At 40.7% G+C, this 17,640-nt stretch overlaps 1 protein-coding gene across 1 annotated transcript in view; it reads right to left on the bottom strand.

Moving 5' to 3' along the window:
• The window catches only part of INKA2 (inka box actin regulator 2), a 57,941-nt gene that overhangs the window by 30,937 nt on the left and 9,364 nt on the right, over positions 1-17,640 (bottom strand). The window lies entirely within an intron of this gene.

Genomic DNA, 17,640 nt, shown 5'->3' with positions numbered 1-17,640 from the left:
CTGATTGGTTGTCTATGCCAGCCTTTTTCAACCAGAGTGCCCAGGCATCCTGGTGTGCCTTGAGGTTTCTTCAGGGGTGCCTTGAGAAAATGGCTAAAAATTGCCCAAAAAAGGTGGCAGGTGGATGAAGCTTGCCTTTTAACTATGCAAAGCCACAGGTTTCCATTGTGCACCATTACGACTTTCTAGCTTCCAACCTTCTAATGACCAATGACATTGTCAGTTGATAAGGAGGATGTCACCTGTATATCATCCTTGTTTGACCCTCCCCTGCCTCTCTCCATAAGCTTTGGGGTCACATTAACTGAGTGATGGAGAAAAACTGAGGAAGAAGAAAAACATTGGAATAATAGTCAGTAACAGTTTGCACCTCTAACGTTGGGTCTCCTACGTCTGTGGATGTTGCTGCATTATGTAAAACTATTAGAATAGTGTTTACATTTTAGGATGCGGTGCCTCAAGATTGTCCAAACTTTTAAAGGGTTCCTTGACTAAAAAAAGGTTGGGAAACACTGGTCTATGCAGAGCTGCGCCAGATTTTGCACTCTCCAGTTTTGGTAAATCAACCCCATTATGAATTCCTACCATTTTTACTGGGCTCACACTGATTGCTCTGTGTGTATAACTCATACTCCCATACACACTACTTCAACTATGAAGTTACAATCAATTTAATATAATATGTTATAAAATGTAAGCATCTTTACCCAGAAATAACAATTGTACTAGATTTGGCATTGAGAAATTACATTACAGTGACTTGTCCATCCATATAAAAGTTGGAGGAGAGGGGAGTGGAAGTTTAGTTGGCACCAGTCAAACGTCATAGAAGTGGCAAAAGCACGGAGTTGTGCTATTGTCAAATAAGTCACAAAGTACCAGTATGTTCTTTAATCTCAGCCACTGTTGACTGGGTGACCGTTTATCTTTCCAGTTCGAGTACTAAGATGGCCATGAATGTAGCGGTTTGATTTTGATGCCAGGTATCACTTAATCTTTCTCCTCAACTCAAGAAAGCACTTTTCCTCAATTGTTGGAGGTAAAGCTATGGTTGGAAAATGCTCAGATTGCCATGTAGCATCTGATTACACAACTACTGAATATGATGCATCGGGTGTTAGGTCAGATGGCAGAAGCAGCTCACGGTAACAAGGAGTAGACAGAAGAAGGAATTTGAAGAGTTTTGCCCCGAGATGTATATTTATAAAGTGTGCTCTGCTTAATACTGTAATTTTGCCACTTTTAATGCTGTGGTTTCTACTTCTTGCTATCAGGTTGTCAGTAACTTGAGAATTCCTTCGAACTTTAGGAGTTCACAGAGCAGTGATAGCTAAACCCCTTTAAAATCCAACAGTCTACATTGAAAAAATAATCATTAGTCACCAAAAACTTTTTTTTTTTAATTTTGTTTATTTCTCTTGATGTGGTTTGAAGCATTTGCCACCTTTTACTGTTTGCCTCTTAATTCAAGTAATGCATCTAATAAGAGGGGGGGGGGGACAAATAAAACATAAAAAAGTATAAAATAACGGAAATCCTGCAAAGACTGATTATTAAAGAGTGACAATCATAAATATGTTGAAAAACGTTATTACTTTTTATTGCGTTAAATTTTTTTTTTTTCATTTTCATTGTTTTACAAGACTAGATCAAGACCCCGCCCTAACTACTCTAAAGCATCGTAAATACGATCAGATTATTGGACGAATTTTCTTTAGTTTTTTTGTTGCATGCTAGTCTCATATCGAAAATGAAGAAGTTACTTTCATACGAAAATTCTCAATTGACAGAATTTAACTTCAGAAGTGATATAATGTGTTGAATTGTTTTGTATGTATTCTTTCATTTCCAAGTATGCAAAAAATACTAATTAACCGCTTGCCGACCACCAGTCGTAGGTTTACTGCGGCAGGTTGGCCCTGTCCAGCGAAACGACGTACCTGGACGTCGCTTTGTGGGACCAGTAGCAGGGGTGCGCGCACACCCATTCGCCTCAGGGGAAGCTAATAAGCAGGTCCAGCAGCCGCGACTGTTGCCGGGAAGCTGCGATTGCTCTCTGTGGAGACAGAACGGCAGTCTGCCGTTGTAAACACGGCAGACTGCTGTTCTGCCAGTTATGAACACAGAAATCCTGTTTTCCTCTTATTTAGAGACACATATCTCTGTGTTCATGCAGCAAGCCCATCCCCCACACAGTTAGAACTCACCCCCTAGGGACACATTTAATCCTTTGATCGCCCCTGGTATTAACTCCTACCCTGTCAGTGTCAATAGTACAGTTATCAGTGCATATTTTTAGCACTGATTACTGTAGCAATGTCACTGGTCCCCTTAAAAGTGTCAAAAATGTCAGATAGGTGTCAGATCTGTCCACTGCATTGTCCCGCTAAAAATCGCTGATCGCCGCCATTACTACTAAAAAATAAATAAATGAAAATGACATAAATCTTTCCCCTAGTTTGTAGACGCGATAACTTTTGCGCAAACCAATCAATATACACTTATTGGGAATTTGTTTACCAAAAATATGTGGCAGAATACAAATTGGCCTAAAATGCTGAAAAAATGTGATTTTCAAAATATTTTTTTATTGGGAATGTTATATAGCAGAAAGTGAAAATATTTGCTTTTTTCAGAATTGTCGCTCTTTTTTTGTTTATAGTGTAAAAAATAAAAATCACACAGGTGATCAAATACCACCACTGCGTCAAAGTACCCCATTATCAGTGGGTCCTACACTATCCATGAAAAAGAGATGAATCCAGCCTTTCTAACCCTTGGAGATAATACTCCTTGCTGGGAAGGATGTGCAAATGCACTACAGGGGACTCCTCCTATATCCACTTGATGGTGGACACTGATTGAGTACAGGTGTGTGTGTGGGGGGGTGGGGAGGGTTGCTCAACCTCGATAGTCTGGTCAGACCGAATACATAATAAACAGGCAAAAAATTTGGGGGAGCATACCCATGTATTTCTAAAGCTGCTGCAGCTATGAACCAAAAAACATGTATATTAAAAAAGAATAGCGCGCGAATGCAAAATAAATAACCACCAAATCTGAAGACAATCCATAAATAAAAATGGGGGTTTGGTCCCACCTCATCGGGGATCGAGTGAGGAGATCCGCCCGCTTGTGTAAACAAAGCGAGCGGATCTCCTATGTGACAGACAGTCACAGATTACAGGATTCAACATAGCTGAACCTGCGATCTGTGTCACACAATCCCCTCCCCCCACACATGTCAGTAAGCATGAGGCATACATTTAACCCCTTGATCACCAAAAAAAGTTAACCCCTTCCCTGCCAGTGTCATTATTACAGTAACAGTGCATATTTATAACACTGATTACTGTAGTAATGTCACTGTTACCCCCAAAAGTGTCAAAAATGTCAGTTAGGGGTCCGATCTGTCTGCCGCAATGTCGCAGTCCCGCAAAAAAAATTGCAGATCGCCGCCATTACTAGTGAAATAAAATAAACAATAAAAATCACGTGATAACTTTTGCACAAACCAATCAAAATACGCTTATTATGATTTTTTTTTACCAAAAATATGTAGCAAAAAACAAATTGGCCTAAAATGTTAAAAAACTTTGATTTTTAATTTTTTTTGGGGAATGCTATATATCAGAATGTGAAAAATATTGTTGTTTTTTTTTTCAAAATTGTCGCTCTTTTTAAAAAAAATTAAAAATCGCACAGGTGATCAAATACCACCAAAAGAAAGCTCTATTTATGGGGAAAAAATGGCATAAATTTGATTTGGGTGCAGTGTCGCACGACCGTGCAATTGTCCGTTAAAGTAATGCAGTGCCAAATCGCAAAATATAGCCTGGTCAGGAATGGGGTAAAATCTTCCGGTCTTAAAGCGGTTAAAAATACGCTCAATGAGGATTTTTTTTGTCAAAGACATGTAGCTAAATACATTTTGGCCTAAATATATGACAAAAATTGAATATATTGGATATTTTTTAACTGTCAAAGTAGAAAATGTCAATTTTTTCTCAAAATTTTCGCAATTTTTTTATTAATATCGCAAAAAATGAAAAGCGCAGAGGTGATCAAATACCACCAAAAGAAAGCTCTGTTTGTGGGAAAAAAAGTACGTAAATTTGGTTTGGGTACGGTGATGTATAACCGCGCAATTGTCAGTTGCCAAGTTGCAAAAAGTGGCCTGGACGTAAAGCAGGAAAATCCTCCGGTGGTAAAGTGGTTAAGGGGGGTAAGTCCTTCCGGTCCAGAAGTGGGTAAACAGAAAGCGGACGTTGTGTTCATGTATGATAAACATTTTATAGCCTACACATTCAGTTTTTGTCATCCGAAAATTCGTAATTGGTTGTTAAAAGTACCTTACTAACAACCTGAAAATCGTCAGAACTTTCGTGGGACGAAATTTTACTTCTGATTTTCTTATCCTGTGTACGGGCCTTTATTCTCTAACAACACATCACTGCTAGCAGCTGGAACACAATTCAATTTTTTACAACAGTTTTCCTTTCCACTATTTCCACCATTCCACTTTAAATTCCACAGTATTTAAACCTGTTGATGTCCCTGAAAATATTTTCACTTACTAAAAAAAGCCTAAAAAAGGAAGATGGTGATGGAAATATCTGTGTGCAAGGGGCAAAAAACTCATATGTCTTTGATTATTTGCAGAACACGTGCAACTTTACATGCTTCTGAAAAGTATTAATACTTTACTAGTTTCTTTCATGTGCTATTTTATTTGTACTAATCTCCGCTACCAACAAGATCAGTAAAAACTTTTATTACTGCTTTAACAGAGCTGCTCGTGTTCAGTATTCTCACTTCAAAAGCTCTCACATTTCTGTAGAAATAAAAATTTAGAAATGTTTTTAAAATATATACTTGCCTATTTTAATTTCCCATCCCTGTGGCAACAAGGCTGGGGCTTACTGGTAAGTGACCCATAATTTTTTTCTGCAAACACATAAAAAGAATAATAAGAAATTGGGTTACTGGCATATCAATCAAATTGTGATAGTAAGTAGGGATGATCGAACTTTTGAAAAGTTCGGTTCGACCAGAACACCCAAATTTCCCAAAAGTTTGGTTCGGATTTCAGAACCCCATTGAAATCAATGGGACCCGAACTTCGGTAATCAAAAAACACCATTTTTAAGCCCTAAAACCCAATAAATGCCCCTAAAAAGTGCCTAGGGTTCTGGGTCATGCCCCATTAACTATTACAAAAAAAGTTCTTAAAAATTGTCATTTTTGATAAAAAAGCCAATTATTGAAAAAAAAAAAAAAGAGAGATTTTTTTGATTTTGATTTAGTATCTGGGGGGTCTAAAAAGTGTACATGTGAAGTTTCAGCTCTGTAGCATGTCCAGAACCATGAAAAAAAAAAAAGATAATTTTTCAGTAGAAGAGGGATGTGGGACCCTCCTTTAACACCTATATGATCTTTTTTTCTGGTTCTGGACATGCTACAGAGCTGAAACTTCACAGGTACACCTTTTAGACCCCCCAGACACAAAATCACACAAAAAAAAGTTCTTAAAAATTGTCATTTTTGATAAAAAAAGCCAATTATTGAAAAATTAAAAAAAAAAAGAGATTTTTTGATTTTTACTTTGGATTTCGTATCTGGGGGGTCTAAAAAGTGTACGTGTGAAGTTTCAGCTCTGTAGCATGTCCAGAACCATAAAAAAAGATTGTTTGTATTAGAAAACTTTCAGCTCAGGGGGTTGGCTTCGCTGCTGTAACACCTTGCCGGTTTAATAGAAGGCATTTTTTTGGGTTCTTTGCAGTCAGGAAAAACATCTGAACTTGTGTATAGTGGTACTGTGCACAAGTTCTGATGTTTTGCCTGCCTCCAAAAACCCCAAAAAAATGCCAGCAAAAACACACCTGGGCATTTTTTTTTTTGACGCTAGCGGTTTTTTTGGCATTTTTTTGGGTTCTTTTGAGGCAGGCAAAACATCTGAACTTGTGTATAGTTGTATATATACACACATAATTATATGTATATAGACACCTAGCCATATATAGGTGTGATAGTAGCAGAAATATATTACTGTAAATGATTTCATTAGCGCAAGCATATATTTCTGCTACTATCACACCTATATATGTCTAGGTGTGTATATAAATATATGGATGTGTGTATATACACCACTAAACACAAGTTCAGATGTTTTGCCTGCCTCAAAAGAACCCCCCAAAAAATGCCAGCAAAAACACACCTGGGCATTTTTTTGGGGTTCTTTTGAGGCAGGCAAAACATCTGAACATGTGTATAGGGGGTATATATAGGCATATATGTCTGAATATATACCCCTAGACATATATAGGTGTGATAGTAGCAGAAATATATTACTGTAAATGATTTCATTAGCGCAAGCATTTATTTCTGCTACTATCACACCTATATATGTCTAGGGGTATATATACAGACATATATGTGTATATATACCCCCTATACACATGTTCAGATGTCATGTCTGACATCAAACATGTCCTCAAAAAAGCACTGGCAGTGGCAGCCCCTGCAGCATAAAAAATGCTTGGCTGGTGAGAAGCCATATGGGTGTGCCGAAGCAATTCAGAGAAATGATCATTTCTCTATAGCGGTCACCCTGCTATGGAAGGGTTTTGTCACCCTTCCATAGCAGTCACTACCAGTTAACCCTATACTACACTACGGTCCCCTTACACTTAACACTTTCCCTACAGAAACAAAATTTTTGAAGCTAACTTAAGTGTAAAGGAGCACTCTAACTACACTAGATATCCCTTTCCTCACACTAATAAATAGCTAAATGACACTTTTAAAGTAAAATTAACAGAACTGCTTCCACTCTCTTCCATGTCCAGTATAACAATGCTAGGAATATGGCGGGGGCGATCTTATATACTGGGGGGCATATTCACTAATGATTGGTCTACGGACCCCCTAGTCACTCCAATCACATTCCTAGCATTCTCCTGCCCCCTCAATTGGCTTTTGCTAATGGTTCTGGTCCAATCATGGGCTTTTAAAGCCCATTTCCTGAAGCATTGCATTTTGGGCGGTTCTGGTTGCCGAATTCCGAACTTTTTGGGCAAAAAGTTCTAAATTCGGCCGAACCTCGAGCACCCAATGTTCGGGCCGAACCGATGGTCGACCCGAACCGTTCGATCATCCCTAGTTCTGAGCAATTCAACCTTTTTACGTTATGTATGCAGACCTACTATTTGCAAAATAAGGTCTTTTGCTGCTCTTACTGAATACTTACTGCTTTAATTTGGATAGTTTTAGGGAAGGGGTGGTTTGACTACAATGCAGAACGAAAACTGAATGTTTTAATAGTAAACTTTAATGGCTTTGAGAAATTTATTTTTGTATTTTAAGTCAGTTTTATATCTCCTTTTGTTTTACTATTTATATAAAATCCTAAGATTTACACAGCACTATGGGTTTTCTATCTTTTTCCAGCCTGTGTCTCTCTGTTTGAAATGCTGGGAGCCCTCTGATTAGAGCAGATGGAGTCACTATTCTGATTTATTTAATTGCATGTTTAGATTTCAAAGTGAGCTATTGAACTCTGTAAGAAAATAAACTTTTAGGCAAAGCGAATAAATATTGATGGGAAAACATTAGAGCTCTTTTTGCTAAGAATTAATACAAAATAGGCAATATTTTATCTTTATCTGATATCTTAAAAAAAAGATAGACAATGTCGTTTTTAGTTTTTTTTTTTTTTTGTACCAACTATAATAAAAATTTTATACAAAAAAAATCTAAAACAAAAATAATATCGGCACTTGTTAACTAAATAGATTGAAATAGGTGAATTGAAGGCTGCTAGCACCAATAGGTATTATTGTGACCTACAGAAAAACAATAAACAATGGGGTGCAGCGCCAAAGCAATAAAAATACAATTAAAGCGGTAGTATACTCCGCTTTTTAATTTTTATCTACAGGTAAGACTATAATAAGGCTTCAAGTCACTTCAAAGTTTATTCATTTGCACGTTGTCACAAGAGAATGGACTTTTAATTTTTTCACTTTATTTACAATTGTATGCATTGTTTATATATTTGTGGAATATAAGTTTAGCGCACCAACCTTTTTTACATTTACATCACACATATATCTTGGTAGCAGCTTTACGCACGTTTATCAGCGCACCTTTATTTTTTCACTATAATAAGGCTTACCTGTAGGTAAAATTAATATCTCCCAAACCTGCACGGTTTAAGAGATATTCACCCTGCATGCTGACGCTGACACCAGCGACGCATGCGCTCTGAAAGTCCGGTGGACCTTCAGAGCTCCTTGCCGGAAAGTGAACTCCCGCGCGCATGCGTGGGAGTGACGTCATCACAGCTCCAGCCACTCACAGCACCGGAGCCGCCAAACCCGGAAGAGACGCCGAGGGAACATGACAGCTCCCTCAGCGGTGTCCGGGCCGTATGGGGGCTTCGTTCTAAGGTAAGTATTTCATTATGTGCTAGTATGTGATGGATAATAGCACATTATGCCATTGTCCTGCAGGGTTTTTTTTTTTTTCTCAGGGGATACTACCGCTTTAAGAAACTCAGTCCAATAAAGGAATGTCCATGGAAAAAACAAAGATGATCCCCACACCAAATGCCGTAACTCTTGAAAGCACACTTCAACCACTGTGTCAGGAGGAATACCTGCTTATCAGAGGAAAATTGCCCTCAAATTATAGTGGTCAAAATGGATATGTAGAAACCTCATAAGTTCTTAACCGCAATAAGGCCAGATGACAAGGCTAGAAAATTATTAAATCTTCTCCAGTATCAGGCAGACGAACCTCAACAGATGATCAAGCCCACCTCAGTGGTAAGAGAACTCAGATAGTGTAGTAGTTCTAGAACCAATTTATTAGATAAAAAATCCGGATACACTCACATGTAAACAGATGATATCGAGTATGGAGAAAGGTGTTCAAAGATGGCCGCGGCTTAGCGTGCTTGTATCGTGTCGTAGCATATACAAAACCACTACATATTAACTTTAAAATAGTTGTAAACCTCAGACATGAAATATGAACATATCCCTCTATATGGTGTGTACTTATCTAAATCCATGGCACTAAGTGTAATTACTCTGCTGCTTCTTTCCTCTGTTATCAGCATGAATCACTTCTGACAAGGTTTCCTGACACCAAGAGAAAAAAAGGTGACGAGAGATCTCCAGCACACAGCCTGTTATTGACATCCCCAGTCCTGTTTCTTTGTGCTGTGTGAAGGAGGTGTGCCTTTTTCCTCCATCAGCTCTCTTCATTGAGCTTTGCAGAATGTAATTTCAGCTCCCTGCCCCCTGCTTTCTGGAAGCTTAGACAAGCTGTATGTATTCTGAATTTTAAACAGCTGTAGAGAAGAGGTGACTGCAGATAAGCAGGTACAACCTATGTAAGAGGATTTGTTTAACCTGAGGCCAGTCACTTCACTGGGTATATGTAAGGGTTTACAACCACTTACCGCACAGTGACGTACCCGTACGTCGGATGACTTTGCGTGGTTATACCGGGATGATGCCTCTAGCTAGAGGCATCATCCCGGTACCGGCAGAGCCAGCGGTCGGCTTTCCGGCGGTAATGACTGATGCGGCTCAGGAGCCGCTCGATCGTTACCCTGGCGAGCGGGAGGGGACACACCCCCCCTCCCGCCACCTTCCGCGGCTCTGCCCGGATCTCCCGTCCCACCGGGAGACCCGAGCAACCAGCCGGCACCTCCGCCAGCTGGAGGGAGTCCTGATCTAAGCTGAATGTGGCTTAGATCGGGTCTCTGATGACGTAACCTGGAGGCGGTGTCCATGACGTCACATCCAGGTTACTCGGCTGCTAAAGGCGGCAGATTCAAAAAGTGAGTGTATTCAAAAATGCAGTTTTTGGCGTTTTGAATACATGAAAGTGTAGTAGAGGGGTCTAGGGTCTTTTAGACCCTCGATCCCTCCATAAAGAGTACCTGTCACTGCAAATTGCTGTCACAAGGGATGTTTACATTGCTTGTGATAGCAATTAAAGTGATCAGATTTTTCTTCAGAGTTTTTGCTAAAAAAATATATATAATGTTTGGGGGTTCTAAATAATTTTCTAGCAACAAATACTGCTTTTAACTTGTAAACAAAAAGTGTCAAAAATAGGCCTGGGGCTTAAGTGGTTAATAAACATTTTTATTTTTCTCAGACTACACAACCTAAAGCTGCAAAACTGGCAAATAAATTTCTCAGGATGATATACCTTAGTAATACAAGGCCCATTGCCCACAGGACTTTAGATGAGCAATAACTGCAAGCCAAAATGTATCCAATCAAAACCAAGTGCAAACCTGTTTGTCATGCATTTCTGCCACACAAATATACTAAAATATTGTCCGAAAGATCAAGCATAGTACACACAATAACATATATTGCCCCAAGCAGTGAACTAAGTATTTACTCTATGTATAGAACTGTAATATAATAGTGACTTTGTAAGTTGTCAGATGGTAGGGTGGGAAAGTGCCTAACAGGCATCTATTGCTATTGATCAGCACTTAGCAGTATCAATTTTCACCATTAGCAGCCTGACAAAGACAGATTTGGTTTCTTCTGTGGATGCTTATTGTTACACATTGACTTTTTATAGGTCAGCAAAAGAACAATACTGAGACAGTATGTACTGAATCATTTTTCTAGCTTGATTTTTAAACTAAAACATTTTTGATTCATTTTAACCAAACCTCCAGTTTCCTTATAGCCAGATCTCTCTCTCTCTCTTGCTTTCTCTCTCTCTCTTTCCCTCTCTTTCTCTTTCGCTCTCTCTCTCTCTCTTTCTTTCTCTCTTTCTCTTCTTCTTTGTCTCTCGCTCTCTTTCTCTATTTCTCTCTCTCTTTCGCTTTCTTTCTCTCGCTCTCTCTCTTTCTCTCTCTCTCTTTCGCTCCCTTTCTTTCTCTCTTTCTCTCGCTCTCTCTTTCGCTCTCCCTTTCTCTCTCTCTCTCTTTCTCTCTCTCTCTCTCTCGCTTTCTCTCTTTCTTTCTCTCTCTTTTGCTCTCTCTCTTTCTCTCTCTCTCTTTCTCTCTCTCTCTCTCTTTCTTTCTCTCTCTTTTGCTCTCTCTCTTTCTCTCTCTCTTATATATATGTATGTATATATATATATATATATATATATATATATATATATATATATATATATGTATATTTTATATGTGTGTATGCATTTAAATGGTAACAAAGAAAATGCAACACATAATGGGGGAGATTTACTAAAACTGGTGCACACAGAATCTGGTGCAGCTGTGCATAGTAACCAATCAATTTCCAGGTTTAAGGGCCGGTTCACACAGATGCGATGCAGGAACCCTGTGAATCCACTGTAGGCTCCCGAATCACACCCGACTCGCAGGCAGTTCACACTGCCATATGCAAACTGCTGGGAGTGTCAATATAAAGTTAATGACACCTCCAGATTTGTTTGCAAATCGCAGTGCGAACTGTCAATTTAGACAGGAATAGGATCCCATGGAACACCCATGTGAACAGATTCCTGGTGCGGACCAAAAAAAGGGTCCTGCACGACTTTGGTCCGAATGCGATGCAAATTCAGCCATATAATCTGTATGGCTGAATTTGTATCGCAAAGACATTACATGTGATTTGCATAGTAGTGTGGTGTGGATCACATGCGATAAATTACAGTGTGAATCGGCCCTTATTGTCGAAGCATAAAGTGATTCTAAAGACAGAAGATTTTTTTTATCTTAATGCATTCCGTGCATTAAGATAAAAAACCTTGTGTTTGCAGCAGTCCCCCCCAGCACCCTAATACTTACCTGAGCCCCATCTCGATCCAGCAATGTTGCACAAGAGACTTGGCTGTCCGGGGCTCTCCCTCCTGATTGGTTGAGACGTGCAGCGGGGTCCATTGGCTCCCGCTGCTGTCAAAGTCAATGAGCCAATGAGGAAAGAGAGGGGGCAGGGCTGAGTCACGGTTCTGTGTCTGAATGGACATACAGAGCAGTGGCTCGGCTCAGGTGTCTCCATAGCAAGCTGCTTACTGTGGGGGAACTTGGCAGGAGGGAAGAGCCAGGAGAGCCGGCAAGGGAACCGCTGCACAGAGCAGGTAAGTATAATATGTTTGTTATTTTTCAACAAAAAAATACAAGACTTTAGTTTCACTTCAATTGAACAAGTCGAAGATAGAAGCTGGTTGCTTACTATGAACAGCTGCACCAGTTTTAGTAAATCTCCCACAATAAGTCATAGTCTTCACCAGCTGCACATAGGACAGGCTAGTTTTAACTCTTTCCTTGTTATAAATATAGGTTCACACTTGCGCAGGTCCTGCATGCTGTGTTTGCACAGGTGCAGCAGCCCATTCATTTGGACGGGCTGCTGTACCTGCTGGAAATGCGGAAAGAAGTTTGATTCTTTTTAAAAATGCAGCCACACGGAACCACATGGCACCCAAAAATACTCCTTGTTTTCCAATAGGTTGAGGTGGCAGTAACATTTAAAAAGAAGCGCATTTTATCTGCAGTTTGGGAACATGTGTGATTACGCCCAGGTTCCAGACTCGCGCAAGTGTGACCGTAGCCTAAAAAGGGATTGTAATGTTCCCTTTCACTGCTGGCCACTAGAAATGGCTGTAGCATGAAAGCACATGCCATCTCAAATCTGACCCTTCTCAGAGACACTGGCATGTCCCTGGCACACACATTCTTCAATCAGTAGTGCCCACTCTCTTCTATACACAGTCTAATCATCAGTGTCTACATATCCACCACATAGGAGGAGTTTATCAAAATAGGAGCAGGCAGAATCTGGAGCTAGCTGTGCATGGCAGCCAATCAGCTTCTATCTTCAGACTGTTCAAAAATGAAAGTTAAATGCTGACTGGGACACCAATTAAACTGGGGGAAAGGTGCAGTACAGGTGTGGAATGTGATGGGCACTCTGCTAGAAGAACATCGAAGGGAATTTTTTAAAACTTGAGTAGTGCATGGCAAATGCACTACTCAAGTTTTAAAAAATTCCCTTCGATGTTCTTCTAGCAGAGTGCCCATCACATTACACACCTGTACTGCACCTTTCCCCCAGTTTAATTGGTGTCCCAGTCCCAGATCTTCCCACACCATTTCCAGTAGCTTCCGTGGCAGGTAAACGCTGCCTGTTTGTACTACATTCTCTTGCATCATCCCCTCTCTACATTATGCCCTTTCTGAGCCCCCCCCCCCCCCCCGGGTGTCAGCACTATGTCTTCTGGCGCCTTCCTCAATCACATTAAAATCTCTGTCCCATCAACTCTTATTTCCCCTTACTACAATCTCTGGCAGTGTGCCAATCCACACAAATTTTTTTTGGCACCTACCCATCTATATTATGTACTTTGGCAGCCTACCCTGACCCAGCCACACTGCATTGTCAGGCACCTCTCCTCCTACTGTCCACACTGCATTCTGTGGCACCACTTCTTCCATCCTCAGGCACTTCTCCTCCTCCTGTACACACTGCATTCTCAGGGATCTCTCCTCCTACTGTACACACTGCATTCTCAGGCATCTCTCCTCCTACTGTACACACTGCAATCTGCGGTACCTCTTTACCTGCTGTTCCACACTGCATTCTCAGGCACTTATCTTCCTTCTGTCCCCACTGCATTCTTTGGGACCTTTCATTCTACTGTGCACAATAAATTCTCAGGCAACACTCCTACTGTTCACATTGCATTCTCAGGCATCTCTCCCCCAGCTGTCCCCACTGCATTCTGTGGCACCTCTACTCCTACTGTCCACACTGCATTCTCAGTTATCTCACCCCAACTGTCCACACTGCATTCTGTGGCACCTCTACTCCTACTGTCCACACTGCATTCTCTGGCATCTCTCCTCCAACTGTCCATACCGCATTCTGTTGCAGCTTTCCTCCTACTGTCCACTCTGCATTTTCTGGAACCTTTCCTTCTACTGTCCACATTGCATTCTTAGGCACCACTATTTCTACTGTTTACACTGCATTCTCTCTGACACCTCTCCTCCTAGAGTCCACACTGCATTCTCTGGCACCTTTACTCCTACTGTTCGCGAAGCATTCTCTGGCACTTCTCCTCCTACTGTCCACACACTGCATTCTCTGGCACTTCTCCTCCTACTGTCCACACTACATTCTCTGGCAATTCTCCTCCTACTGTCCACACTACATTCTCTGGCACTTCTCCTCCTACTGTCCACACTGCATTCTCTGGCACTTCTCCTCCTACTGTCCACACTACATTCTCTGGCAATTCTCCTCCTACTGTCCACACTACATTCTCTGGCACTTCTCCTCCTACTGTCCACACTACATTCTCTGGCAATTCTCCTCCTACTGTCCACACTACATTCTTTGGCACTTCTCCTCCTACTGTCAACACTGCATTCTCTGGCAATTTTCCTCCTACTGTCCACACTGCATTCTCTGGCACTTCTCCTCCTACTGTCCACACTGCATTTTGTGGCACCTCTCCACCGTCTGCCTACACTGCATTCTGTGGCACCTTTCCTTCTACTGTCCATACTGCATTTTCAGGCAGCCCTCCTCCTACTGTCCACACTGCATTTTCAGGAACCTTTCCTTCTACTGTACACAATGCATTCTGTGGCACCTCTCAACCTACTGCCTACACTGCATTCTGTGGAACCTTTCCTTCTACTGTCCACACTGCATCCTCAGGAACCTTTCCTTCTACTGTCGACATTGCATTCTGTGACACCTTTCTTCCTACTGTCCACACTGTATTCTCTGGCACCTCTCCTTCATCCACACAATCATCTTAGGTACCTGTCCCCCTATTGTTTCACCCACACCCTCAAGTCTCCTGTCAAAACCCTGATCATACCTATGGGATGATAGGAAGGAGTGGATTTTGATCTTGATACCTTTAAGTAAATAAAACAACATAACAGAACCCAATACCACTGACCATACTAGCCATTAAATGGTTAATACATTAAGAAAGGCACTCGGACACATATTGTGGTAAAATAAGGCCGCGGCTTGTTTATTAACTGGTAACCAATATATTACATCCATGTTTATTTTTTCCAACATAACAAACAGACAACCCAGTCATTAACAACTCGGGTTGTAACTTTATAATAAATAATCACAGATTGATCAAACATCCAACATATATAAGATAACATAATGATACAACAACACGTCCCCCTCTGGGGTACAGAGGTGACCCAACCAGTTTGATATTTTAAGCCGCGACAAACCAAAGGGAGGGAGGGAGGGGAACACAGGTGATGGGATTCTGAAGAAGATTGAGCCCAGGGGGATCGGGGAGCTGCTTATATTGACCTGTTCCTGAGGTAACTTACTCCCCATAGGTTGAAGAGAGCGGGCGGAGACAGGGGCTTATTCGCTAGTTTATCCAAGGGGAGACTAAACTGCCTGGATACCCTACTAATCTGCCTGGCTACTCGTCCCGGCGGGAAACCCAGGGCGGGAAGCGCTGAGGGAAAACAACATATAGGTCAAAAGGACACCATACCTCACCCTTAGCCTTCTTTAAACTAATTCCTATAGCTGACATCCATCTTTAATTAAATAACTCTCCCTTCCAACATCCCATAAGAAAGAGGGGCTAATATGGCCCCCTTTCCAATATTCCTGTTCACAAAGCACTATACACTCTCTGATTTTATGTGTTCTGTATGGTAATTCTGCTAAGAGCCATGTGACTTCTTCTTTGCAACTGCTTATTTTCATTCTCTAATTTGTTTTGGTTCTAAGCATAATAAATAATAATTAAAAACGCTATGCACAAAATCCAAGTACATATCATTCAAAGGTTAAAGGTTCTAGAGCCGATCCTGACTTCAATGCCTTGAGAGTCCATGACCTGGAACAATTTTGTAGCCAGTGAAGCCTAAAACTGACCATACATGGCTCAAATTTGGGTCAAATTCTGCTGAATTAGCTGACATTTGAGCTGGTGGCGACCCTGTCAGCACCACCCAGCTCAACCAAAGTCCATGTTAAAATCAAAGTGGGAAAATTGGCAGATGCAGTTCACGTAGTTAGGCAGCCACTGGCTGTGATTGTCTGAATGCAACAGCCAGCAGTGTAGATTCCTCCATCCATGCTCTTTTGACTTCTCTCATTCAGCCAATAAGGTCTTTGACTTGACTAAAGCAGGCCATAGACGATTCGAATTTCGTACGAAAATCGTAAATGGCAGTGTTATCGAACGATTTTCGTATCGTTAGTGTGGTATGTAAAACGTTCGATTTTCGTACGACAGCAAAAATTCACATATCCAACATGTTGGGTTTTTTTGCGAAAATCGGCCAAATTTCGTATCATTAGTGGGGGAGTTGTATGATTTCGCCTAACAAAACACAGAACAGTAGGGAGTTTGTCCGGTAGAGATGTGGTTAAAAGGCACAAAAAATAGTGTTTTGTCGTACGATTTTCGGCTCACATTGATGGTACACTCGATGATGTGCACGAGTGACGCTTTCGTTTATCGAACGATAAATCGTACGAAATTCGAATCGTCTATGGCCTGCTTTACTCTGTAGATAAGTCAATATCATGATGACAGCCCTGGGACAGATTGGATCCTGTACCTTTAAACACCATGTGAATTATGTTATCTCCCATAGTTCTGTTCTTACAGGTGAATTCTAAATATTATACAAATGTGCAGTTATTATATTATTTAAGTGAAAGATGAATGGCAATATTTGCTTTCATTGATTATCTTAACGTTTTCACCAGAAAATGAACACAGTGCTGGTTTAACATCTTTGGCACTTGTGGTGATCCAGCATGTTATCTCCTCCCCAGAAAATATAGTTATGCAAATGAATAAACTTGGAGGAGGTTAATTAAGCCCTTCAGACCGTATGTAAATCCTGCACACAGCTCCACTGCTGTGACTCTGCAGGGCATGTCAGAACGTGTTCATCATCCCATTTCTGAGTAGATGTGCAGCTAAGACTTGCAGTTGTTAAAGGCAATTTCAACAGTTACATTTGATATTCTCTGCTACTGTGTGTGTATATATATATATATATATATATATATATATATATATGTAGTATATGTACACTCTTACAGATTTCTCAATATACAGTACCAAATACTTGATACTACAGAGAGTACAATTTTTATAGGAATATTGTAAGTCAAATAAAATGTTAAAATCCAAAAGACTGACATGTCAAACACATAAAAAAAAAAAAGAGAACAAAAGTGTAAGGTCCCTTAGATACAGTTAGAAATACAGTAACTCAGCTTTCAAACTAATTAGCCCATTCTTTAACAGCATGAAATCATAAAGCAGAGCTAATTCAACTCTTGATTCCAAGGAAGGAAGGGTGCAATTTAAAGGCCTGTACACACGTACCGATTGTTGGCCGTGAATTTTCGGCCGCCGCCCGATCGGCCGATTATTGGCTTGTTAGTATGATGCTTCCGACAACCAACTGCGACTTTTCGGCCAAACAAAATCTGGTGTGCAGGCTATAAAATTTTTGTTGGCCGTCAGCAGAACGGCTGATTGTTCCTCAGTCAGTACAGATTTCGGCCGACAAAAATCAGATGATCAAGACTGGGCATGCTCAGTGAAGAAAAAACAAACGAAAGGTAGACCAGAACATGACATCACTTCTGCAGTTGG

Source organism: Pelophylax lessonae (genome assembly GCF_965119305.1).
Source record: "Pelophylax lessonae genome assembly, chromosome: 2".
Lineage (NCBI taxonomy): Eukaryota > Metazoa > Chordata > Amphibia > Anura > Ranidae > Pelophylax > Pelophylax lessonae.
The sequence above is the reverse complement of the archived record's forward strand: the minus strand, read 5'-3'. Positions and strand labels throughout refer to the sequence as shown.